The 24,738-nt window shown below is 39.4% G+C and overlaps 1 protein-coding gene across 1 annotated transcript in view; it reads left to right on the top strand.

Moving 5' to 3' along the window:
* USP49 (ubiquitin specific peptidase 49) overlaps nt 1-24,738 on the top strand; it is an 80,588-nt gene that overhangs the window by 9,338 nt on the left and 46,512 nt on the right. The window contains 1 exon segment of the mRNA XM_036025043.1: nt 12,337-12,411. The gene's annotated coding sequence lies outside the window, so the exon portion shown is untranslated.

Genomic DNA, 24,738 nt, shown 5'->3' with positions numbered 1-24,738 from the left:
GTTACACTCCCAGTTTTTCTGTGAAAGGGCCTCAGAAAACATAGATACGAGTATTTGAGGACAGAGAAAATCATAATCCCTGACTGAGATGCCACTTCCTGGGATGCTAGAGAAAGCCGGGCAGCAGTTGTTTCGGTTCTGCACACAGTCCCACTGCTGCTTGCTCATCTTCAGGAGAGCACTAGCAAGCAACTCAAAAGGCTTTCTTCCTCCTTCCAAAGGATTCACGGTACTTGTGCTTTCCCTTCCTGGGGAAGCAATACAGTTTTTTAAGTGTTTTCATTTCTGACCAAAATGTGATGCAGTCAGTTTGTTCTGTTGACTTTGGTTTAGCATCTGCTTGACTGACTGAGTGAAGAAAGAAATTTAATTTGTGGCATGATTGACATAGTCATAAACCATGAACTTTCCCTAATAATATATAACATGTTAAACTTTTTCTTTCATTTTTCTTTTTTTGTTGGTGTTATGGTTATGACTTTTGAATGAGTATCAGCAAAACATTTTTTTCTGCTCTTAATTTTTTTCTTTTTCTTTTTTTAAATATATTTTATTGATTATGCTATTACAGTTGTCCCATTTCCCCCCTTTTCTCCCCTCCACCCTGTACCCCCTCTCCCACCCACGTTCCCCCCTTTAGTTCATGTCCATGTATCATACTTATGAGTTCTTTAGCTTCTACATTTCCCGTACTATTCTTGCCCTCCCCCTATCTACTTTCAACCTACATTCTATGCTACTTATTCTCTATACCTTTTCCCCCTCTCTCCTCCTCCCACCCCCCTGCTGCTAACCCTCCATGTGCCCTCCATTTCTGTGGTTCTGTTCCTGTTCTAGTTGTTTACTTAGTTTCTTTTGGTTTTGCTTTAGGTGTGGTTGTTAATATTTGTGAGTTTGCTGTCCTTTTACTATACATGTCTTTTCTTTATCTTCTTTTCTTAGATAAGTCCCTTTAACATTTCATAAAATAAGGGCTTGGTGATGATGAACTCCTTTAACTTGACCTTATCTGAAAGGCACCTTATCTTCCCTTCCATTCTAAATGAGAGCTTTGCTGGATAGAGCAATCTGGGATGTAGGTCCTTGTCTTTCATGACTTGGAATATTTCTTTCCAGCCCCTTCTTGCCTGTAAGGTCTCTTTGGAGAAATCAGTTGACAGTCTGATGGGAACTCCTTTGTAGGTTGCTGTCCCCTTATCTCTTGCTGCTCCTAGGATTCTCTCCTTTGTTTTTACCTTGGATAATGTAATTATGATGTGCCTTGGTATGTTTCTTCTTGGGTCCAACTTCTTTGGGGCTCTCTGCGCTTCTTGGATTTCTTGGAAGACTGTTCCCTTTGCCAGATTGGGGAAGTTCTCCTTTATCATTTGTTCAAATACGTGCTCAATTTGTTGCTTTTCCCCTTCCTGTTCTGGTACCCCTATAATTCAGATGTTGGAACGTTTAAAGGTGTCCTGGATGCTCTTAAGCTTTTCCTCGATTTTTTGAATTCTTATTTCATCATGCTTTCCTGCTTGGTTGATTCTATCTTCCTTTTGGTCCACTGTATTGTTTTGAGACTCAGATTCCTTCCTTTCACTATTGGCTCTCCTCCGCGTATCTTCCTGCATCTCTTTTATGGTAACCTGCATCCTTTCATCTAAATTGCTCCCAAAGTCAACCAATTCCGTGAGCTTTCTGATCACCAGTGTTTTGAACTGTGCATCTGATAGATTGGCTATTTCTTAGTCGCTCAAAAGGATGAGTCCTGGGGGACTGATCTGTTCTGTTGGAAACATGTCTTATGTCTTTCCCTGTCTCTCCTATTATTTTTTTTCCCCCGGTCTGGTCGCTTTTGTTATGGTGGGGGGCGGAGCTTTAGGTGTTCACTGGGGCTGGGCACCCCAGTTGCTAGATTGTGACATTATATGTGGGGGCGGGAGCGGGGATGGGAGGGAACAATGGCGGTAGTTCCATTCTCCTGGGCTCAGACACTTCCCTGGGCTCCTGGGCTGTGAGCTCTGCCCTGGTCCACAATCGCTGCACCACTGGTTCCCCCAGCCGCAGCTTGCGTACTCAGGGATAACCGCTGCATTCTTGCGCCCCAGATGGCTGTTGTGCCGATTTTGTGCCAAATTTCCCCCGACCTCCACGCGCCGCCGACCCCGCGCCAGCCCTGCGCCCGCCCGTCTCGTTGTCCCCTACCAGTCTGGATGTACGGGTCTACTTCAACTTCTTGGCTGTCCAACTTCCATTCAGATAAATCCCCTGACAGTTCTGAGTGATATTATGTCTGTAAATTATTGTTGTTTTATTCTTGGTTGTGCGAGGAGGTATGGTGCGTCCACCTATTCCTCCATCTTGCCGGAAGTCTGATCTCACATTTTCTTCATTCATTCATTTAGGAATGGACACATAGGTTGTTTCCATATCTGGGATATTGTAAATAACACTTCAGTAAACATGGGATGGGAGTTCATATATTTTTTGAGCTAGTGTTTTTGCTTCTTTCAGATATGTTCTTAGAAGTGGGATAGCTGGATTGTGTAATAGTTCTATTTTTAATTTTTTTAAATATATTTTATTGATTATGCTATTACAGTTTTCCCATTTCCTTGCCTTCACTCCCCTCCACCCTGCACACCCTCTTCCACCCATGCTCCCCCCTTTAGTTCATGTCCATGTGTCATACTTATAAGTTCTTTGGCTTCTACATTTCCCATACTATTCTCACCCTCCCCTGTCTATTTGCTACCTCCCCTCTATGGTACTTATTCTCTGTACCTTTTCCCCCTCTCTCTTCCTCCCACTCCCCTGTATTAACCCTCCATGTGATCTCCATTTCTGTGGTTCTGTTCCTGTTCTAGTTGTTTGCTTAGTTTGTTTTTGTTTTTGTTTTAGGTGTGGTTAATAATTGTGAGTTTGCTGTCATTTTACTGTACATGTTTTTTATATTCTTTTTCTTAGGTAAGTTCCTTTAACATTTCGTATAGTAAGGGTCTGGTGATGATGAATTCCTTTAACTTGACCTTATCTGAAAAGCACTTTATCTGCCCTTCCATTCTAAATGAAAGCTTTGCTGGATAGAGCAATCTGGGATGTAGGTCCTTGGTTTCCATGACTTGGAATACTTCTTTCCAGCCCCTTCTTGCCTGTAAGGTTTCTTTTGAGAAATTAGCCAATAGTCTTATGGGCACTCCTTTGTAGGTAACTGACTCCTTTTCTCTTGCTGCTTTTAAGATTCTCTCCTTACCTTTCATCTTGGGAAATGCAATTATGATGTGCCTTGGTGTGCTGCTCCTCCTTGGGTCCAACTTCTTTGGGACTCTCTGAGCTTCCTGGACTTCCTGCAAGTCTATTTCCTTTGCCAGATTGGGGAAGTTCTCCGTTGTTATTTGATCAAATAAGTTTTCTACTTGTTGCTCTTTCTCTTCTCCTTCTGATACTCCTATGATTCAGATGTTGAAACATTTAAAGTTGTCCCAGAGGTTCCTAAGCCTCTCCTCATTTTTTTGATTTGTTGTTTCATTGTTTTCTGATTGGATGTTTCTTTCTTCCTTCTGGTCCACTCCATTGATTTGAGTCCCAGTTTCCTTCCCATCACTATTGGTTCTCTGTACGTTTGCTTTATCTCACTTAGCATTGCCTTCATTTTTTCATCTAGTTTGTGACCAAATTCAAGCATTTCTGTGAGCATGTTTTGAACTGTGCACCTGATAGGTTGGCTACCTCTTCGTTGTTTAGTTGTATTTTTTCTGGAGCTTTGATCTGTTCTTTCATTTGGGCCTTTTTTTTTTTTTTTTGTCTCAGCCAGCGTACCTGTTACATAGTGAGGGTCGGAGCCTTAGGTGTTCACCAGGGCGGGGCAACCCATGTTGCTGAGTTGTGACGCTATATGTGGGGCAGGGGTCCAAGAGGGAACAATGGCATTTGCTTGCCTTTCTGCCGGATTTCAGTCACTTCCCCCACTTCTGACAAGCAAATTGGGCCCTTCTAGTGCTGATTCCCGTGTGGGTGGGCTTGTGTACGTTCTAGGACCCTGTGGGTCTCTCCAAGGAACTCTCCTGTGAGACTGGGAGTCTCTCCTGCTGCCGCCTCAACCCCCACCGGTGTTTTCAATCAGTGGTTTGAGGCTTTATTTCCCTGCTTTGGGACCTTGGGTTTTGCAGTCTGTCCTGCTACCCATTTCTCCTGGTTCATCTGTGTGAGAATGTGGGACCGTCTGGTCTGCCAGCTGCCTTGCCTGCCACACCCTGTTCCACAGTCCTCCACCTCCCTGGGTCTTCCAGCTGCCGCTTTGCCGTGAGTCCTCTCTCCAGCTGCCCCACTTCACCGCTCCTACCAGTCTGAATGAATGTTTCTTCTTTAACTCCTTGGTTGTTGGACTTCCATACAGTTTGATTTTCTGTCAGTACTAGTTGTTTTTTGTTTATAAATTGTTGTTGTCTTTATTTTGGTTGTGCGAGGAAGCACAGTGTGTCTACCTATGCCTCCATCTTCTTTGGAAGTCTATTTTTAATTTCTTTTTTTTTTTAAAGATTTTATTTATTTATTTTTAGGGAAGAAAGGGGAGAGAGAGAGAGAGGGAGAGAGAGAGAGAGAGGGAGAGAGAGAGAGAGAAGCATCAATGTGCGGTTGCTGGGGGTTATGGCCTGCAACCCAGGAATGTACCCTGGCTGGGAATCGAACCTGGGACACTTTGGTTCCCAGCCCGCGCTCAATCCACTATTTTTAATTTCTTGAAGAACCTCCATACTGTTTTGTATAGTAGCTATACCAACTTACATTCGCACCAAGAATGTATAAGGGTTCCCTTTTCTACTTGTCCTGGGCACCATGTATTTTATTTTTTATAGTGGGTAGTACTAGGAAAATAGTAAGTAAAATTTATGAGTATTTACTTCATGTGATTTTTTCTTTTTTAAACCTTTATTATATATTTTTTCCGTCACCATTTAGTCCTCTTATATCCCCTAACCTCCCACACTCATCACACACTGTGGTCCATGTCCATGAGTCCTTTTTCCTTTTTGTTCAATCCCTCCACCCCCTAACTTCCCCTGCCACCACCAACTAGCTGTCATCTGGTCTCCCTCTATGAGTCTATCCCTATTTTCCTTGTTAGTTCAGTGTTTTCATTAGATTCCACATATGAGTGAAATCATATCGTATTTGCCTTTCTCTGACTGACTTATGTCACTTAGCATAATGTTCTCCAAGTCCATCCATTACTGTTGCAAAGGGTAAAACTTCCTTTTTATGGTCAAGTAGAATTCCATTGTGTAAATATGTAGTTGTTTTATCCACTCATCTATTGCTGGACACTTGGGCTGCTTTCATATCTTGGTGAGTGTAAATGATGCTGGGGTGAACATGGGGGTGCTTCTGTTCTGTGGAATTAGTGTTTTGGGTTCCTTCAGATATACTCCTAGAAGTGGGATCGCTGGGTCAAAAGGCAGATCCATTTTTAATTTTTTGAGGGATCTCCATACTGCTTTCCACAGTGGCAGCACCGGTCTGCATTCCCACCAACAGTGCGAAAAGGCTCTCCTTTCTCCTCGTCTTCGGCAGCACTGGCTGTTTGCCATTTATTCTGAGCACATTACTCATCCTAGCTCCCCAACACCTGTTTGAGTTAGTTGAGGAAATTGAGGCATGGAGCTAGGAATTTGGTCCCACTGGGATTCCAATTCAGCCAATCTGGCTTCTAAATGTGCTCTCTTAACTACTGTACCTAATTCGGGGATTAAGATCTTCATTTATTTTGCATCTTTGGATACTCTGACCAGATAACAGTATATCCATCAAGTTCTATATGGTTTCGGCTGGAATCATTCTATTGGAAAGTTCTACAGGCTTTCAGATCTCATTATTTGGCACCGATAACATAGTCCATCGGTTTGTTGAAATCTTACTATAGCTTTACTATTGTTCATTTCAGAGCCCTTCTAAATTTTAGTTTTTTAATGGAATTTTCAGGGAAAACCAGTAATATCACTTGTATTTGTAGTATAGTGAATAATGATAATGTAGGTTAGAGTTAACTTTAATTTTTAAAAGTGCCGTGGTTATAGGAAGTATTTTTCTAATATATTTAAACATTCTTATTTAAAATATTTTCATGTTTGTAAGGCAAGTAACTTTGACACTTCTTTAAGATATGATCTTCAAGAGATATTTATAAAACAGCTATTAAATCTAGTTAGTGAATTAATGTTTCCTCTGCAGTGTTTTCCCTGAAAACAACCTGCTGTAATAAGTCTTTATGTTTAAATTTTAAAGTTAGAAACTGTTTCTTTAGGAGGAATGTAAATTTACAGCTCAGTAACTTCTAAACAAGGCAGGTTAAGTGTCTCAGGATATTGCCATCTGCCAAGTTTTACCATGGCACAAAACTTAACTAAACCTTACGTCCCCCCGCCCCGCCCCCGCACTGATTACTGGAATTGCGCCAACTCATAGCAGTTAGTTTGGGTCTAGGCTCTGCTGTTTTCTTGCTGAGTGATCCTTTGCTAGTCATTTAGTAACAAATTTGAGTATTCATTCTTCCTTGGTAAAGTGCCACTGACACTTACTTCATTGTAAGAATTAACTGACACAGCATGGTATCTAGTAGGAGTATAATAAATGTTCATAAATGCCCTCTTCCAAAAAAAAAGTTGCCACACTACAGACAAAATTGTTGTGCAGTATTTATAAATGTGCTTAGTAATGATAGAATTAATGTTTTAAAAATGGTTTGAATGTTTGCTGGCAGACTGAACTCTACCAATTAATATTATATGTGGGGAGTACAAAAAAGCAGTATTAGATTTAAGCACAGTGATGAAATAGTGACTCTGGTGTGTGCTGTATGGAAAATCATTTTGTGGCTAACACTGTGGCTCCACAAACTAAATGGGATTTGGTATTGCTTTTGTTTGCATACGTTTATCTTGGATGACTGGGGAGAATGCAAGTATATTGTGCTGTTGCTTTTAGCTCATTTTATTTTTTTGTGAGAAGGAATTCCCAATCTAGCTAAAATCTTATGCCCTTTAATCCTTATTAAGCTGTTAGTTAAGACTAGCATGTTATTTAACTAAAATAAAGACTCAGATACCAAACACATTTTAGGATTCCTGGGCTGTACCGGAATGATCAGGTTCTTTTATCCCAGCATGCCGCTCATCCTCCTGGATGTTCAAATATCAATGCCTCTTCTCACCAGAATAATGATCTCAAGTCTTTGCTCTTTTTGGTAGCAAGAAAAGAATAGCTAACCCATGTGCAGCTCTCGTCACTTTATAATGCATTTAGGCACACATTTTCTTATTTCATCTTCACAGCACCCTTGAAAGGGAGAAAGAGTTGATGTTATGTCCATTTATAGGTGAAGATGTAGAGGACCTGACGTTAGTGAGTTGCCCAAGTTCACACTGCTAGTAAGTGAATAAACTGGGGCTTAAACCCAAGCCTTCTGATTCTAAATCTAAGGCTTTTTAGTCTCCCATGTTCTTATGCTCCTTATGAACTAACACACCCATTTAATATCTTATTAGATATGGAAGCCAATCAACAAGGCAGGTGGATTCCTAAAGCCTTTTTGATCCTAACCATTACAGAGACATTTAGGGTTGAAAGTTCCTAACATGGGGCTTGGCCCTCTTTCAGTCTGAGACTCTGGATTTCTTCCACATCATTGTATTGATCCCAGCTGTTCTTATTTAGGAAGGCCAAGAGAGAATGAGAAATTTTATTCTAATACAAGGATGTATCTTTGAAAAGATGGTAAAAATTACAGTAGTAAATACCATGTGAAGTTTTTGATTTAAAAGATATTATAAATGAGCCCTGGCTGGTGTAGCTCAGTGGATTGAGCATGGGCTGAGAACCAAAGTGTCACCAGTTTAATTCCCAGTCAGGGCACATGCCTGGGTTGCAGGCCAGGTCTCCAGTGGGGGCCACATGAGAGGCAAGCACACATTGATTCTGTCTCTTTCTCTTTCTCTTTCCCTTCCCCTCTCTCTAAAAATAAATAAATAAAATCTTAAAAAAAAGATATTATAAATGTCAGAAAGCATATGACCTAAAAAGTAAACTTTATGATGAACTTAAATGTATGTATTTATTTTTAAAGCTTCTTGTTTTAATAAGAAACAGGCACATATTAACAGCCTTATATGAATGTCAGATGATTAAAACAAAACAAAAAAGTGATCTGCACTGTGGCTAGGAAAGCAAACTTTTGGCTTTAAGAGAAATGGTGTGTGTGTACATGTGCGCGAGCGAGCACACCTGGGGATGTTTCAGGAAGGCTGTTCCTTTCCAGTCTGGAAAATGAAAGCACAGGCCATTTCTGATGACTGGGATTGTTTCACCAGAAGTGAACACAGTGGTTAGGGTATTTTTTAAAAACAGCAACCACTGCACTCATTAAAAAGCCTTTTCATTGAAGGAAAAAACTTTTCTGTATACATGAGAACAACCCATTAAAATAACTATTTTAGTTCTTTTCAGAGTTGATTGACTTTCTAAAGGCCTTATGCTTAGTTACAGGTTAGATTTTTATTTATCAAATTTTATTGATGGCAAGGATCTCCTAGGGCACCTATTAAACATGGATGCCTGGGGCCCATTGCAGACTTCCAGGAAAGCTGACCAGCTGACAGGTGCTGGTGACTTCCACCGTCAGCACAAGCACTCCCTTCAGGAGCTGGTCTGGAGTCTTCTGCTTTGCCCACCCCTACCCACCCATCCTGGGATATTTTTTGAGGAAAAAACCTCCAAGTCCGTCTAATATTACTGGGTTTTCTTTGAGCATCAAAATACCTTGTCTTTAGAAACACACATGAACAAATTGCATCCCTTTGTGAAGTGGCTCAGAATTGAGGAGACACCAAGGTTAGCCTGGCTTCTCCCCGAAGCAGTACTGGGACCTCCAGCAAATCTCTTAACTTTGCTGGGCCTCAGTTTTCTCTTATAAAAAAAGTGGGTCATGTCTGCCTTGTGGACCAAATTTCTCCCTTAGTTCAAAATTCCTGCCTAGTCATGATAAACTTAAATTTAAAAGAGGGAGTTGTCTATCAGTGATTGATTCAAACAATATGACAATGGGACACAAAAATGAATGAGAAACAACTTTGTTTCAAAGTCCAGGGATCTCACAGTCCAGGTTGTCATTTCATGTATACTATGTAACAGCTTTATAAACCCATGCTTAATGGTAGAAAAAGAGACATTTTAATAAACAGCTTATAAGAAATCAATCCAGCTGTGTCCAGATGACTCACTTGGCTGAGCGTGGTCCTGTGCACCAAAAGGTTTGGGATTCAATCCCCAGTCAGGGTACATACCTGGGTTATGGGTTTGATCCCTGGTAGCAGTGCATACGAGAGTCAACCAATCGATGTTTCTCTGTCACATCAGTGTTTCTCTCCCTCTCTCTCCCTTCCTCTCTCTAAAAATTGATAGATATATTCTTGGATGAGGATTAAAAGAATGAAAAGAGAAGGAGGGAGGGGAGAGAGAGAGAGGGAGGAAGGAAGGAAGGAAGGAAGGAAGGAAGGAAGGAAGGAAGGAAGGAAGGAAGGAAGGAAATTTATTTGGCAGGTGAACTTAGATTTTACCACTAGGTTATTCTTAACCACGGTCAAAGGGTGTAAATGCAAACTTAGCACCCTTTGTGTTTCATAGAAAACCATAAATCTGTCTGTTTTGCAATTTCTGTGCAGAAGTCCTGAATATGAACTGAAATCATTATTCAGAGCTGTTAATGGGTAAAATCCATGGTAAACTAATAATTTAGAACCTTAGAACAGTAAAGTCAGCAGATCTTTCATCTTTTGTTGCACTGAAATGTAAAATGTTATGTTTCTTTTGCATTATTAACTACTCAGAGTGCTACTAAAGGTAAAAAGATAAAGGATCATCAGCTATGTGCCAGGCAGTGTACTAGCATTTTACCGGTATTCACATTTAACCTTACACCAGTGCTATGATGTAGATGAGAAAACAGGCTTATTAAGAAAGTTAAGTAACTTGCCTACAGTCTGTGCTAGAAAGTGAATACCCTGATGATAACTGGTCTCTGTTACTATCTACATCTTGCCTTGTATGACACCAGAAAGCCTAAGGGTTCAGCAAATTTCATTAATAGATCAGCTTGAACATGCTTGTTGGGGACCTTATTTCAAACACCATTGCAGGGGTGTCCAACCTGCAGCCTGAGAGCCTCAGGCAACCCAGGATGGCTGTGAATGCGGCTCAACACAAAATCGTAAATTTACTTAAAACATGAAATTTTTTTGTGATTACGTGTTGCAGTGTATTTAATGTGTGGCCCAAGATGACTCTTTTTCCTTCCAGTGTGTCCCAGAGAGACCAAAAGGTTGGACACCCCAAGGATGTCATCCACATTTTGTTTGTTTCTACTGTAGTGTTTTATTTATATACATACTCTGTAATTTCCCTTCCCCCATTCAAAAGTATATTGCAGTAATTTAAATGATATAAGTGGGGCTTAGCTGGAAAATATTTGAATATGTGGAGTCTAATAAGACTAATAAGTCTAATAGTAAGCTAGCTGATTTATTATGATTTCCCAGTTTTCAAGATCACCATCCTAATTATTGAAGTCATTACTCTTTAAATTAATAGCTGTTTCATAGGTCTTTTAAGCCTGCCTAAACTCCATGTAATTATCTTAGGTGCTGTTTAGAATAGAATTGATGATTGTGGTCAACTTTTAGAGAGATCCAAGCATTAGTTAAAATAACTTGGATACAGCCCTGGCCAGGTGCTCGGTTGGTTGGAGCATCAGCCCAAACACCAAAAGGTTGCAAGTGATCTCTGGTCAGGGCGTGTACGGGAGACAACAGAATGATGTTTCTCTCGCACATCAATGTTTCCCTCTTTCTCTCTCTTCCTCTCTCTCTGAAATCAATGAATATATCCTCAAGTGGGGATTAAAAATAATTAAAAAATAACTTGGATTTAAATGTAATTAAGTTAACTTTTAATCTTTTGGTATTCTTATATTGAAAGTAGGATTATTTGGGTAGGAAAGAGGGAGATTTTAAGGATATAAAAACCCCATCTGCGTAATGTTGGCTTAGCCTCCTGGATAGAGTTGCCTTGAATCTGCATCCTAGAAGGTGTGGAAATGGTAAGCTCTTTCTAAAAATATTTGTGCATTCCCTGAGTTTTATCTTCTAGCAGCTACTTCTGCCTCCTAGAGCCCTATTTTCTTACCTTGCACCTCTGACGTGCACTGTGGTGCACTCAGATGTGAAACTGGGTTCTTCCCCCGATTTTTAGAAAGACCCTAATTCACACAGGACATTTGTGGGTTTGTGCACCTAACTGAAGAAAGGAGACAAAACAGAGGTGGGGCGAGCCTTACATTGCATTAATGCAATTCCGCCAGTGAAGCATCCCCATTCTCAGAATGTTTTCAGGCCTTCCTTGACCCGAGAACTTTACCCCATCTAATCCCAGCTTTGCTCCATTATACTGACTCATCCCTTCTTTTCCTTTCCTTTTCTCTGTTCCTTTCAGAGATAAAATAACAATTTCTTTCCCTTGTCTTTTGACAACCATTCTTGGCTCTTGACAGCCATTCTGCAGGGATTCATTCACCTCAAGGGGCTGCACATGAGAGGTGGGGTGACCCATATTGAGGGAACATATTTTCACAAAGAAAACTTCCTTCTAAGAGGAATTCTTATGCTAGTTATAGGATGACAAAATAGGCTGTGACAGTGTGCTAATTTCAAGCTTTTTGAGTTTTGCTTTCTGAATAAAGTGTCAGAAGCCTAAAAAATGATTACACATGTAATTTGTCCAAATCATATGCTCTAGATATCTTTGACTAATCTCATGTCCTTGCGTTTAGAATGTATGCTGCTTTTAAAAAAACATACTGCTTCCCTAAAAGGCACTACCCCACCCAACACAAAGGGGTCACCTCATGGCATCTTTCATTATTATATATTTCACTTACGCACAAATAATTTTAGCTTTTGATACACGAGAATTTTTGTTACCATGAATGGTTTTGGTTTTACTGACAGTTTGGGGTTATATGTAAAGACAATGTATAATCTCTAGAACCTAAAGCAAATGCAGAGGTGTATTTTTCAGGACATAAACCTTTACTTCCACTTATGAATCAGCCTGTTCATTAGTGACTGAATCTTTGATTGCCCTGAGCTGAAAAAAGATCATAGCTTTTTTCTCCCTTCTGAATTAATTTTGAGTACTTGTATGGAGTTCATTAAATTGCATTTTAATATACTGATCCATTTTTGAATTTATAAGTAAAATTCATGAAATCACTTTTCTCTTGCCCACCTTACAGCTCGTTTTTCTCCATAGGTAATAGAGAAGAGGAAACCTAATCCATGACTGTGGAATAATATGGAAGAAGATGGAAAAAAACTTGTTTAATGGGTAAGACATAACATTATAATAAAAATATATCAATGAAAATTATAATAGCATATGTATGGCCAATCTGTAATAGGTGGCCAAGGTTGGGATACTATTACTGTGAGTGTTCAGTCTCTATTGTATTTTATCTCCATTCTGAACTTTCACCACTTCCTTCTCATTGTTGAGAATTGTTCAGTATTATGAATTAACTTAAGCTAAGAGAGGACACAGCCATATTTGTGTGTCAGGTGGTAATCAGAGAGAATTCCACAGAAAGCCCACAAAAGGTGTGACAAACTTTATGATATTATAAAATTGTTTAATTACACAAGTCCATGCATTCTCGTTGTCAGTAATTTAAACATGCGTAACCAAAGCTCTCTACCTGCATGCATAACCAAAGCTCTCTGCTCACAGAGAGTATACAAGACCTGTCTAGAAGGTATCCAGCCGTGTAATATGAAAATTAGAGAAACTTATTGGAGAAGATACAAGATACAAAAACATTGTACATAGGACAATGATGCCTCAGTTCCCTTCAAAGTAGGCATGTTGGGACCTCACACTGTTCTCCCAACCTCCATCAGGTGCCCTGTTGTATTTTCCTGAATTTCATCGATAGTCTGAAATCTCTTCCCTTTCAAAGATGATTTTAGTTTTAGGAAAAGCCAGAAGTCACAGGGTGCCAAATCTGGGCTGCATGGGGGCTGATTCACCTGGGTGATGTGATGTTTCCCCCCAAAACTCTGCACAAGACGTGATGCATGAACAGGCACATAGTCATGATGAAGCTGCCAATCACCAGTTGCCCATAGCTGTGGCCTTCTGAATTGTCTGAATATTTTTCCAAGGAGGAATGTTCAAGCTTAAAACAAAATTTGATGCAGATTTGTTGTTCTAATTGCTCAGTCATTTTGAATGCCATGGCCACACAGGACACATGTGTCTACCACCCCCACTGACTAGTACAGTGAAGTCATCATTGTTCACACATACGCATTCCAGTCCACTCTCCTTGGCTGCCAGGTTATATCGATGTTGCACAAATGGTTCTCGTTGTGTTAACAATGGCTGAACTTTTTCTGGACAGACCTCATGTAAGTGTATGATACATATTTGTGCAGCACTCTTCCTTGCCTAGTATTTAAAAACTTGGGCTTAGAAGTCACACTCTTTTTGACTAGCCACTGTTAACTTGACAGTTGGGCAGGTTAATTTCTCTGTGCCTGAATTCCTTGAACATAAGGTGGGAACAATAGAATGCCTATCTCATGCCATGTTGAAGATTAATTAATCCACATAAAAAATTTGGAATAATGCCTGGAAGATAATAAGTGCTTGGTAAATGTTAGCTATAATTCTCATATGCATCTGAGTTTATGTACCAAAGATTAATCTTTTTCTGATATACCCAAGAGCTAAACCTTTTTGGATAAGGTTAAACTGGATAAAGGTTATCTGGTGGTAAGGATTATTTTCGTTTTGGCTTCAAGCTTCATTTCTCTCAGAGTATGCTGCTAGACTAAGTGAGAATAGTTAGTTATACACCTTCAGCTCTTACTGCACATCTTAGTGTCGATGGTGCTTGTAGGTACATAAGAATAAACTGTCTTTGGACTGTGATAGTTTCATCCTGTTCATAAAAGCATCCATGGCAAAGCTGGACTCATGATTGATTCTTTTGTTTCCGGATAGATATGCCAAATTTTCTGAGATTCCTTCAAACTGTTTTGAAGGACAGGTCCTTTGAGTTTCTTTTTTGTTTGTTAGTTCCACAGAATTATAATAGTTTTGAAAATGTCTTTGATAACTTTTCTATGGCCTGTCAGCACTTTCTTAGTTGGTATAATTGTTTTAAGAAGCTGGGACACTAAAATGGTCATCTCTTTTTAATATTTTTACCCCCTAAGTTGTTTTGGAGCTCTCTTAGATTATAAGACTAGTACATAAAAACAAGTTAACATTCATTGAGTATTATGTGTCAAACACTGTGTTTTTAAGTGCTTCACTCATTTATTCATTATCTCATTTAATTGTGTCATTTGCTTATGAAGCAGATACTATTATTAACTTCATTTTAAAAGCCGAGGAAAGGGGCGCACCGTACCTCCTCGCACAACCAAGAACAGAACCACAATAATTTACAACAATGATTTGCAGTCATAATATCAGAACTGTCAGAGGATTTATCTAAATGGAAGTCGGACAGCCTAGAAGTTGAAGTAGACCCGTACATCCAGACTGGTAGGGGACTACGAGCTGAGCGAGCAGGCGTGGGGCTGGTGCGGGTCGCAGGCGCGTGTAGGTCGGGGGAAATTTGGCGCAGAATCGGCGCGACAGCAATCCGGGGCGCAGGAGCGAGCGCAGCGGTGTAGTGGTGATCCCTGAGTACGCAAGCAGCGGCTGGGGGAATCAGTGGGGCAGCAACTGGGGATCAGGGCAGAGCTCACAGCCCAGAAGCCCAGGGAAGTGTCTGACTCCAGGAGAACGGAAGGGTCGCCATTGATCCCTCCTGTCCCCGCTCCCGCCCCTGCCCCCACATAAAACGTCACAAGCTAGCGACTGGGGTGCCCAGCACCGGTGAACACCTAAGGCTCCGCCCCCCACCGTAACAAGAGCGACCAGACCGGAGAAGAAATAAATAAATAAGTAAAATAATAGGAGAGACGGGGAAAGACGTAAGATATGTTTCCAGCAGGACAGATCAGACCCCCCAGGACTCATCCTTTTGAGTGACCAAGAAATAGCCAATCTATCAGATGCATAGTTCAAAACACTGGTGATCAGGAAGCTCACGGAACTGGTGGATTTTGGATCCAAATTACATGAAAAAATGCAGATTACCATAAAAGGGATGCAGGAAGACACACGGAGAAGAGCCAATTGTGAAAGGAAGGAATCTGAATCTCAAAACAACACAGTGGACCAGAAGGAAGATAGAATCAACCAAGCAGGAGAGCATGATGAAATAAGAATTCAAAAAATCGAAGAAAAGCTTAAGACCATCGAGGACACCTTTAAATGTTCCAACATCCGAATTATAGGGGTACCAGAAGGGGAAGACCAACAAGTGGAAAAGTTATTTGAACAAATAATAAAGGAGAACTTCCCCAAACTGGCAAAGGGAACAGTCTTCCAAGAAATCCAAGGAGCGCAGAGAGCCCCAAAGAAGTTGGATCCAAGAAGAAACACACCAAGGCACATCATAATTACATTAGCCAAGGTAAAAACGAAGGAGAGAATCCTAGAAGCAGCAAGACATAAGGGGACAGTCACCTACAAAGGAGTTCCCATCAGACTGTCAGCTGATTTCTCCAAAGAGACCTTACAGGCAAGAAGGGGCTGGAAAGAAATATTCCAAGTCATGAAAGACAAGGACCTACATCCCAGATTGCTCTATCCAGCAAAGCTCTCATTTAGAATGGAAGAGAAGATAAAGTGCTTTTCAGATAAGGTCAAATTAAAGGAGTTCATCATCACCAAGCCCTTACTTTATGAAATGCTAAAGGGACTTATCTAAGGAAAGAAGATAAAGAAAAGACATGTATAGTAAAAGGACAGCAAACTCACAATTATTAACAACCACACCTAAAGCAAAACCAAAAGAAACTAAGTAAACAACTAGAATAGGAACAGAACCACAGAAATAGAGGGCACAAGGCGGGGCTAGCAGTAGGGGTGGGAGGAGGAGAGAGGGGGAAAAGGTATAGAGAATAAGTAGCATAGAATGTAGGTTGAAAATAGATAGGGGGAGGGCAAGAATAGTACGGGAAATGTAGAAGCTAAAGAACTCATAAGTATTATATATGGACATGGACTAAAGGGGGGGAAGGTGGGTGGGAGAGGGGGCACAGGGGGGAGGGGAGTGAAGGGGGAAATGGGACAACTGTAATAGCATAATCAATAAAATATATTAAAAAAAAAAAAAGCCGAGGAAAGTAGACACAAATTGAGTAATTTGCCCAAAGTCACAGAACCTGTGTTGTTGAGTAAAGGTTGCCATTCTAGTTAATAAACTCTTTTAAGGTTTCCTAATATTAAGTATGAATCTAAATAAAACAGAAAAGCCAAATATCTTTCTAAAATCAGGCACTGTAACAAATCTGTTTTTGCTTGCTTATGGGAGGGAAAATTTGAAATCATGTATTTTCTTAAGTATGAGAAAAATGATGTGAGGTGATTATTTGTAAATAATTATTTTTCTTGACCATGCTTAAATGAATATAGCTGTTTTATTTCATTAGGAATTGTTATTAGTGTATAGAAATCATTTGAACATAGCTAAGGACCAAATATTGAGTACATTTAGCAGGGATGCAGGGGTGTCCAACCCCAGGGCTACCTGCAGCCCAGGATGGTTATGAATGCGGCCCAACACAGAATCATAAATTTACTTAAAACATGGGTTTGTGTGTGTGTGTGTGTGTGTGTGTGTGTGTGTGAGAGAGAGAGAGAGAGAGAGAGATTACGTGTAGCAATGTATTTAATGTGTGGCCCAACACAACTCTTCTTCTAGTGTGGCCCAGAGATGCCAAAAGGTTGGACTTCCTAGGAGTGAGTTGATTTGTAGATTACCATTTAGCTGCTATTTGTAGAAACATGCAGGCAGAAAGATTTAACTGTGCAGCAGTTTGGAACTGATTGGTAATTGGAAATTGTTCTTTTGTCCTGTTAAATAATATTTGAATGACAATCAGCAGAAAGTTGTACAAGAGAAGAAAAGGCAGGAGAAGGGTGACTTATGGGTCTTATAATTAGAATGTCACTTATAAGTGATGGTCTAAAAAGTAAATGTGCATTAACAATCGACATTTATATAGGAACTGGAAGGACTTATAGTACGTGGTTTTTGTTCTGGGGTCTGCATTATCGGAAACATTGGCTTTTCTTTCCTTTAAATAGCGATTATTTCCTGTTGAAATATGATAAAGTACAAAGAGTAAGCGACATTCAAAGTAACAGGTATCCTGATGAAATGTTTTGGCTTCTGTGAAGTGTGGCTACGTGTAATCAGTAATGTTTTCCTCTCTCTGTCTATTTAAACTCCGTTCTCTTGTTTGAGAATCCCTTCTGAATGTCTCTCAATGTTAAGGCTGTTAGGGTACAGATTTTTTACAACAGTGTCTTGAAGGGTGGTCCTGGGGCCCCTGAGGCTCCTTCAGGATTCAAAACTATTTTCATAACAATACTAATACATCACTTGCTTAGCAAGTATGCAGTGGAGCTTTTCAAAGGCTATATGATGTGCAACCAAATGAATGCAGAGATCAGGTAGGAGAATCCAGTTGTCTTTCTTAATCCAGACATTAAAAATATTTGCAAAATATGTAAAATAAATCAGTCTTCTCACTAGATTTGCAGAGACACACACGGGTTTGTTTCTGCTTTAGAATGTTATAGTGATCCCAGTGTGGGTCAGGATGCCCTGATGCCCTCGCTAGTGATTGAGTACACTGTGAGTGGTCACAGGCACTGCCCACCACACAATACCTCCATGTAGATTCTAGTGACATCCTGGGAGATTGGGGCTGTGTCTCCCAGTCTAGAGTAGTGTAAACTCTACTTTTCATAATTAGTGTAAACTCTTTTTTCATAATTGTGCTAGAGGGTATGTTCTAAATTATAAGGGGCTATAGAAATCCAGACTTAAAGGAGAAAGGAGAGTTTGGTGAGTTAAGTAGAAACACCACCAGTCTTGACAGTTGTTCTTTGTGTTGGTTGCTCCCAACTTTGGGAGGACTAAAAGAACCTTTCAGGACAGCCTTTTATCAATATTTTTTCAGTGTTAATTGAGCATCTACTATGTTCTGGTTGTATTCTCGGGGCTAGAAATAAGTCGGTAAACAAACTAAAAGGATAAAACCTGTACTGTCACAGAGTTTCCATTCCAGCCTTTGAGACTTTTGTCCTTGTCATCCCTTCCTGTCCAGGGGAATCTGAATTAATGGTAGCCTAGCCACAATGGATCTTGAATACTGGTGTTTCTCAGTCTGAGTGTTGAAGATAGAGTGGAAACTGCTTGACATTTTGTTGTTTTTTTAAAGGCACTAAATGGCCCTGGCCCGATGGCTCAGTTGGTTGCAGCATTGCCCCATATACCAAAGGTTTGATTCCCTGTCAGGACACATACCTAGGTTGCAGGTCCTCTATTGGAACACATATGAGGGGCTACCGACCAATGTTTCTCACATCGATGTCATTCTCTCTCTCTTTCCCTCCCTCCCCCCTCTTCTCCTCTCTCTAAAATCAATAAACATATCCTTAGGTGAGAATTAAAAAATAATGATAATAAATAAAAATTAAAAAGCACCAAATGGTTTGGGATTTTTCAAAACTCACATGGAACCCCAATATAGCATAAAGGTGGGCCTATTCAGCCACCCACGTGGTTGTTTTAATCTTGTTTTTTTTTTTTTTTTTTTCAAAGTTAGTGCTACATTTGTTAACAAATTTAACGTAAAAAATTAAATACCAAGTGATGTTAAATTTATTCAAATGTTTTCTATGATTTGAAGAAAAATGTTCATACATGTGTGAGATAGTCCTTGCCTGGTGAATTGCTCCCAAGACCCTGTAATTTGTTTAATAGACTTTTATACAGAAAGAGATTACTTGGCTCATTAGATTCTGTCACTTAATAATGACTTGAAGGTTAACTAATGCGACAAGCAGACTCCTGCTTACTGGCTAAATGTCTGTGATATCACTCACTAACTTCAACCATTTCCAAATGCAGAGGATTGGGAGTACCAAAAGAAACTGACATTCAAAATGTGAATGCCCAAACCTTGTCTCTACAGATTATTTTAATTTAAAATACACTTAAGCCCTGGCTGATGTGGCTCAGTGGACTGAGCAAGCCCTGGTCTGTGAATCGAAAGGTCACCAGTTCGATTCCCAGTCAGGGCTCATGCGTGGGTTGTGAGGTGGGTCCCCAGTTGGGAGTGTGTGAGAAGCAACTGATCAATGTATCTCTCATATATTCATGTTTCTCTCCCCCTCTTTCTCCCTCCCTTCCCCCTCTCTAAAAGTAAATAAATAAAATCTTTAAAGTAAAATCTCCTTTAAAAAAATAAATAAAATAGCCCAAGGTGGTGTTGCTCAGTGGATTGAGTGCTCGCTTGTGAGTGAAAGGGTTGTTGGTTCCATTCCCAGTCTAGGGCATATGTCTGGGTTGCGGGGCCAGGTCCCAGGTAGGGGGCGCATGAGAGGCAACCACACATTAATGTTTCTCTTCCTCTCCCTCCCAACCCCTCTCTAAAACAAACAAACAAACAAATAAATATGCTTTAACAGAAGTTTTAAAAAATGAGTGGCATTTGGCTTTCCCTTCATTGAAGGTGTGAAAGAAGCATTTTAATCAGAATTCACCAAATAGCTGTTGTCTTCCAGCATTGATACCTGTCAGGCGCCCCATTCTCAGCTGTGCCTGATGTGCCAAAAACCAGAACACCCAAGGTTCAAATAAAACCCCAGGCTTCTCCAAAGTGGAAAAGACATAGTCATTTGGCTGCTCAGAGCTGAGCAGGAGGAAATGGTGTGGGACAAAAGGTGTCCAACCAACTTCTTTTTTTATCCCATACCTTACATCTGCCTTTGTAGGTGTGCAAGAGCTTCTAATGCCTGAGCCTTTCCAGGTTCTCAAGTTCTAACCAGTGTGCTTGTTTATTTCACCCACACCAGCATTTAAGTTTTAGCATGCTCTTGTCTCTTACATTTCCATTCCTCCATTTACTTTATAGATTCTAAAATTTTGATACTTCTCATCTGCTGTTGTGTCGCCTCCTGTTCTTTCTGTGCTTATGAATTTATGCCCTTTTTTACTCATATCGTGATTTTACTGAGATTTTGAGAGCAGAGGAGATAAATGTGTATTCATTTTGCCCTGTTTTACTAGAAGCCCAGGTTTTCACATAAATTATCAAGTGCCTGCAACTCACCATGAGTTGTGTTAGACACTTGCTTGGTCTTTTCTCTAGTTTAAAAATCTTGTCAAATTCTATTGAGGTTTAGAGTATTCATTCACATTAGCATTATTCACCTATCAGTTTTTGAGCACCTTCTATATCCTAGGCACTTTCATATAAATCATTTTATTTAATCATCACATAAGCTCTGAGAGGTATATAGGTATTATTTCTCATTTTAATGAATATGAAAACAAAGTCAATGTCACAGACCTAGGAAAAGGTAATTCCAGGTTTGAGACAGATTTCTAAAACAAACATACTTTCTGTTATATTGAGTTGGCCAGAAATCCATATGGTTTTCTTTTTTCCGTAAAATAAAAGACACATTTTTCATCTTCACCAGTAACTTTATTGATTTGGATATTTTGAGTATGTCAGCTATCTCCCACATGGTATAACATTGATTGGTTTCAGTTAATGTCTCAATTTGATTGCTATCAACTTCAACTGGTCTGCCCCACCATAGACCATCATCCAGCGAGAAATCTGTAGCGTGAAACTTTGCAAACTACTTTTGACATGTTCAGTCAGTCACAGCACCTTCTCCATACATATACTGAACAAATCATTTTTGCATCTCAGTTGCGTTTTTACTTTTCTTGACATAGTAAAGCATAAAATTCCAAAAATGTTTTGTATTTTCTTCCAGCTTTAATATTAAAATGGCTACACAAAAATTCACCAATTTGATAAGTTTTTTTAAATGCACACTGATATGAAGATATGACAACTGTCACAATACAGTCTAACAAAATTGTTTTGCAGGAAGTTAAAGACAACTAAGCGCTATAAGAGCTATCTTATGGAAAAAAACAAATGAACTTTTTGGCCAACCCAATACCTCTATTAACTCTTTATTAGCTATTAGGTAGATAGCTATTGTGGGTTTTTAAAGCACAGGAATACAATGCAGGATGAAAATGCTGTTTTTGTTTAATACAGTGATATTTATGATTTGTAGTAAATTTAGAAAGATAGGAGGCATCAAGATCAACTAGCGGTTAAAGCAGTAATAAGGTGGTTGTGTGGTGTTACAGGCCTAGATTTGAGGGAAAGAGGGTAACGGTAATAATGGGGAAGGTACTTAGGTTCAGAAAGCCAGGGGGACATTTAAATCCATTCTCTTAAATGAGCTTTTGTAACAAAGAACCTCAACCAGGGCCTGGTACTGTCATTTCTGAATACAAATTAGTTAGCCTTGGTAAGTTACTTGAATGTGACATGAATAAGGAGTTAAAAAGAATGTCAAGTTCTCAAGTCAGGTGAAGAGGAGTGCAAGGGGGAATTAGTAAATTTAAACAACTCACATGTGAATTTATGGTTTCTTTTGTTTTTATTTTAATCATTGTTCAAGTACAGTTTTCTCCCTTTTACTCCCATTCCAGCAATTTATGGTTTGTTGAAGATATGAACAATGACAGGTCTTTTTGTATGTTTGGGGTTTTTTTGTTGTTGTTTTCTTTTTTTTTTAACATTTATCTGAGTGTCTTGTGATCATATCATACACAATTATAGGAAGTCAACTTCATACAGTGACATTATTTCTTGGTAGGTAACAGGTGCTTATGTTTTTAAGCCATTCTTGAGTATTTTCAAATCCATAGTTAGAACATCATTATTTTTTTTCCTTTTTGAAACAAGTACTCTGATTTCTTCAGCACACAAAGTATTTTTGCTAGTCAGTTTAAAAGACGAAGAACCATCCTGCCTGGTGTGACTCAGTGGACTAAGTGCTGGACTGCGAGCTAAAGGGTCTCCGGTTCGATTCCCAGTCAGGTCACATGCCTAGGTTGCGGGCCAGGGCTGGTAAGGGAAGCGTGAGAAGCAACCACACATTGATTTTTCTCCCCCTCTCTCTCGCCCTCCCTTCCCCTCTGTCAAAAAAATAAACAAAATCTTAAAAAAAAAAAGGCCAAGAACCCAGTATAAAAGACATGAATCGACAGTTCACAAAAAGAGGAAAAAAAGATCAGTAGTTACCATAATTAAAGACAGCCATACAAAATAGGCATATATATAAAATCTTCAGATGTCAAATTGAAAATTATTTAAATGTGTGTCAATCCCCAGTGTTAGGGAAACACAAACTCTCAGATACTACTGATGAGAAGAAAGGAAGTGAGTGTCAATTCGTGCAGCCTTTTTGGAAGGCAGTTTGATGATATGTATTCAAAGTTTAAATGCATATATCCCTTGGCACAGCAACTCATCTTCTGTAAATTATCTTAGACACACTTGTAAAGTGTGTCATGATATATGCCCAGGAATATCCATGGTACATTGTTTGTAATAATAACACACTTCAAAGAGCATAATTTTTTATTTGTAGGGGACTTGGTTAAATGAATTATGTAGTCCATGCCATAGAGTATGAGACAGTCTTTACAAAGAGTGAGGTAAAACCAGATATGTGGGAAAATGTCCAAGATATATTAAATTAAAAAGAGCAAGATAAAGAATAATATGTATGGTAGGATTAAATTTATATTAAACATTATATTTCTAAATGCATAAACTATTCCTAGAAGTATGCTCCAGAAGTACATTTAATGCAGTTAACAGTAGTTACCTCTAGAAAGGGAACTGGGGATGGAAAGCAGAGGGAGAGTTTTAGGCTTGAAATTTCTATGTTCTGTAAAACATACTCATTTTATATTTTAAGTACAGATAATTAATATGAGAAAGCTAGGACTCCAGTTGTCCTTAACTAAACATATAATGAACCTTGCTTTCCATAGGTTTTAAATACATATTATTATGGAAAATTTCAAACTTTATCTATACCCATTTCCTCTTTCTTACCCTACGCCTGGATTATTTTGAAACAAATCCTAGACATTATATTATTTTATCCATAAACATTTAATTATGCGCCTCTAACAGATAAGAACTTTAAAAAAGATAACCACAGTATTTATTGCACCTAAAAATGGACAGTAATTCTTTAATATCACCAAATATCTAGTAGTCAATGTTCAAATTTTTCTAATGACCTGATTTTAAAAAAAGTTTTATTGTTTGAATTAGGATCTAAGTAAAGTTTAACCATTGCAGTAGTTGATTTTATCTCTCTTGCCTCCCCGTTCTCTTTTTCCTTTTTTTGTAATCTGTTTGTTTGAGTGTCCTTTCCAGGGGTGTCAGACTCATTTTCACCAGGGGCCACATCAGCCTTGCTATTGCTTCAAAAAGCTAAATGTAATTTTAGGACTGTATAAATGTAACTACCCTTAACAGTTAAGTGAGAGCTCGGCACTGCCACTGGGAGGAAACAAGGTGCTGGGCGGGGTTGAAACAAGGTGGAGGGCTGGATTCGACCCTCCGGCCTTGTGTTTGCCACCTGTGCTTTAGTCTGAATGCTAGTGACTGTGTCCCAGTGGTATCAACCAACTCTGTCCTTTATTATGTGTAAATTTATAGTTAAATCTAGAGACTAATTAGATGTAGGTTTTTTGTTTTTGTTTTTTTTTTTAAGAAATAGTAAGTGTTGGTGTATATTTCCATTAGGGCACAGGTGGCACACACAAGTCCCGAGGGCCAAATCCGGCCCTCCACCTTGTTTCATCCAGCCCAGCACCTTGTTTCTACCCAGTGGCAGTGCCAAGCTCTCACCTAACTGTTAAGGGTAGTTATATTTATACAGTCCTAAAATTACATTCCTCCCTTTGAAGGCAATTGTGAAGCTGTTGCTGAAGCTTTCATTGCCCCAGTGAAAATGAGTTTGACACCCCTGCATTGGGGGGTACATAGTGTCTAGTTATCTGTTTGTGTATATGATATTAGTAGTCATTGTTGATCATTGCCTAGGTCCACTAATTCATAAGAGTCCTCAATAAATGCAACTCTTAGCTAGAGGGTTTGGTTAATATATTAAGTGTATATTAAGTAAGGCATATAACATTTAGGTACAGATTATTTTAAACATTTTCTAATTTTTATAATTTTAAAAAATATTTTATTTATTTATTTTTAGAGAGAGGAGAAGGGAGAGAGAAAGAGAAGGAGGAAAACATTAGTGTGTGGTCGCCCTTCATGTGACCCCTACCAGGGACCTGGCCTGCAACCCAGGCATGTGTACTGGCCAGGAATCGAACTGGCGACCTTTTGTATCGCTGTCTAGTGTTCAATCCACTGAGCCAAACCAGCCAGGGCCATTTTTTTTTAATTTTTATATTGTCTGTGACTATTTCCATTGGTGTGCCAGTTTATCTTTAGATGCTTTCATCATGGTTTAAAGTCCTCAATTTGATCAGACAGACCTTCTGGTTTTTCAAACGCCAATGAAAAATTATTTTGGGGGGCAGCCATGTGGTGGTGACAGAAGCTTGGCTGAGACACACGGACCCTCGACCTTTCACCTCCTGCCCACTAGTCAGCT

The sequence above is a fragment of the Phyllostomus discolor genome, chromosome 4, assembly GCF_004126475.2.
Source record: "Phyllostomus discolor isolate MPI-MPIP mPhyDis1 chromosome 4, mPhyDis1.pri.v3, whole genome shotgun sequence".
In the NCBI taxonomy this organism is placed as follows: domain Eukaryota; kingdom Metazoa; phylum Chordata; class Mammalia; order Chiroptera; family Phyllostomidae; genus Phyllostomus; species Phyllostomus discolor.
Note: the sequence above shows the minus strand (reverse complement) of the source record. Positions and strands in the feature narration are given on the sequence as shown.